Source organism: Rhea americana, unplaced genomic scaffold, assembly GCF_003343005.1.
Source record: "Rhea americana isolate MKP2758 unplaced genomic scaffold, rheAme1 scaffold_17, whole genome shotgun sequence".
Taxonomy (NCBI): domain Eukaryota; kingdom Metazoa; phylum Chordata; class Aves; order Rheiformes; family Rheidae; genus Rhea; species Rhea americana.
In genome coordinates this window covers 6,310,858-6,313,845 of record NW_028185816.1, presented here as the reverse complement: position 1 = coordinate 6,313,845, position 2,988 = coordinate 6,310,858, and positions in this window count along the sequence as shown.

Here is a 2,988-nt window from a genome sequence, read left to right as displayed (position 1 = left end):
CTGCCCCCCCCGTGCCGCCCCGCCGCCCGCGCGCGGTTTTCAACCGCCGGGGCGGCGGGGGAGGGGCCGCTCGCGCGCGCGGCAGGTAACGGCTGCGCGGRCAGGCGCCTCCCTGGGCTGGAGGGTTTTTCCGCCCGCTTTCCAGCGGCCGGGCTCCCACGCTGCGTGAGGGGGGGCTACGCCGAGCACAGATATTGGCCAAGCTGGTTCCTGAGGGGATAAAATAACTGAAGAGAATTTGCTGCCCAGAGCTCACAAGCTCTGAAATCCCCCTTCTCCGCCGCAGCCGCTGGGCCTCCAAGGGAGCATACCAAGAAATGTGAAGGCTGGGTGCGTTGTGTAAAAGGATCCTTGCTTTCCAGAGCTGAGGTTTCAAAAGCTGCCGATCCTACTGATCCGTAAGGAAATCGTTTCCTCTCYGTTAGGGCAGAAAGGGCTTTTTGCCAACTGCAATATTGCTTCAATGGCAGTTGCAGGGTATCTCTTGCCCTCGTTATTACTTGCATGTCAGAATAAGATCTGGCAACATTCACCCTGAGAGTAGCCTGGAATTATTATTTTGGTTGTGTTGCTAATGAAGACTTGCTGTAGAGACCAGGTGGTGTCAGAGGCCTCGTGACTTAGTAAAACCCCAAAGCAAAAGGAAATATGTATAATTAGCGCCGTTTTGTGTTTTCATACAAATGGCATGCTCTTTTTTTGAGTGTTGTGATCTGTATGAGAGCACCTGTGGTCTATGGCGTGAATTTTAAAACAAAAAAAAATGTGCTTTTGGTTAAGGCTGTTTTTATGGGTTGTTTAATTACAGTTTTATGTAGTTTAGCACATTTATGGACTTTAAGTCATAAACAAGTGTTGTGGGGAGCTGTGTCTTTTACAGAGTTGCTACATGGATAGAGATACCTTCTTCGGTGAATATGTTACTGGTACTAGGTGTAACAGCTTTTTTATTTGGGCCTTGAGTGCTGACGGACATCAGGCTGGTTGCTGTTTAATATACGTCTCTGTGACCTTTTAGGTATGGTTGGGAGATACTCTTTTTGGAGTAAAAAAAGTAAACTTAAGGCATTTCACTATCTTTTGCATTTTGTGCAGTAAGTTCTGTACATGCTACCTCCATTTTCTCTGTAGCAGTCTGCCCTGTCTWAAAAGTATGTTACTGCTTGCTAATGCATGTAAGGGTATTGGAGAGACAGAAGATGGTTAAAGGGAAAATGCCTTCTGGAAAGGGCTGTTGTGCCACAGTGTTGTGAAACATACAGCGATAGCTGCGTTCGGATCACTTCTGTTGCATTTATTTCTTTTGTTTTGGTGTGTAATGTTCAGGATGTACCAAGAGCAAAATAAGTGAATTTCTTAGTGAAATCTTTGCCTTAGCAGAATTCTGCCACCCATGTGCAAGGGGGAAGATTGAAATATCTGTTAGTGTGTATTTGTGTCTAAAAAATATACAGGATGAATCGTGGATTTTCCCTTGCCTTGTAAGTGCTTTCCCTGACTCACCTTAGCCTGAAAAGTCGTTGTGAGTCCCCATCTTTCCCAGTAAGTCCATSTGAGGTGGACTTCCTGTTCCTCTTTTAGTGTGCAGTATCATTCTGCCACCTTTCTCACTTCACTCATAAGGGTAGTATTCCTATGCTCTGAGTGCATGTCCAGGCAGTAGGACTCCAGTACCAAACATGGCTTGCTTTGAATGATTTCTTTTTAACCTGTTCTCCATTTTCTCTAGAAAACGTTCTTTACCTCACTCCCTCATCCTTTATAGTGTCCTACTCCTTCCCTTACATTGGCTCATAACAAATGTGATTGTAGTGTTTCCTTGCAGAGGAGCTGTGGAAAGGGAGACGAAAAGGCTAACTGCAATTAACTTTGTGTTTACCAGATGAAACTGTATTTTTTTTGATTATGGTCAGTTCCAAAGTTGTAATACTCAGTCACAAAGCAGGTCTTCTCCTGGGTACAGATTCCTCTGGCTCTTTAAGTTTCTTWACCTGCAAAGGCAAACATGACACTTTTGCTGAAGTACTGCAAGCAAGCAGGTGTTGGTCCTGGCCATATAAACTTCTAGTAGAGGAGGCAACGAGGGTGGGGTCTAGCCACCTAACGGTGCAGTCCCATACAAATGAAACTGTCTCTCTTTACAAACATTAGTACAAAACACAGTGCTGAATATATTAAGTATCACAAATAGTGTATTTCATTCTCTAAATGTGAGTTTTCACCTCCCTTTGTGAGCTACTGCTTTTGAAAAATACKATGATACTTTGCTCTGCTCTTGTCCCATGACCAAAAAGATTTGTGTTGAAGATCTGACAACTGGAGTTACAAAGCCTGTTTTTAGTAAAAACAAACAATATAATAATACATAGCCAATAAAATGCAATAATAAAACTCTAACATTGTCTTCCAATTTTTATATTGTAAAATACCATTTCACTGAATTCTACATTAATGTATTTGTATTCCTGTCATTTTATAGGTTTGTTTTGGTAAATGACCTTTTAGGAAAACAATGGACTGGTCGTGTTAAAGGCTGTTTGAAGTAAGGGTGGGAGATATTTGCCTTGCTTCCTGTCTTGGGACATATCTGGGGAACAYGATCCCTAGTGCTAGCATGAGAGAGCAAGTGTGAAATGTGTGTTCAGAGGAGAGCCGAGAGCACTAGCTGCTGGTGGCAAAGAGTAACTACAGTTACTCAAGCCAATCTTGAACCCATAAAGTTAGTGCTGGACAGAACTAAGACTTGATAGGATTGYTAAATTTTAGCATGCTTTCTGTTTTAATATACTGGTTTCCTCAGCCTGCTATAAAAACAGTCCAAAAGTGACTCTTTGTTTGCTTTTAGTTCCATTTTCAACAAATGTTACAAAAAATCCAGTTACACTAAGAATTACCACGTAAAATTTGCTGGCAGTCTTGAGTCACATTTAAAATATGTCCTCTGGAACAATGTTTTTGCGGTGTCATAGAATCATAGAATCAGTAAGG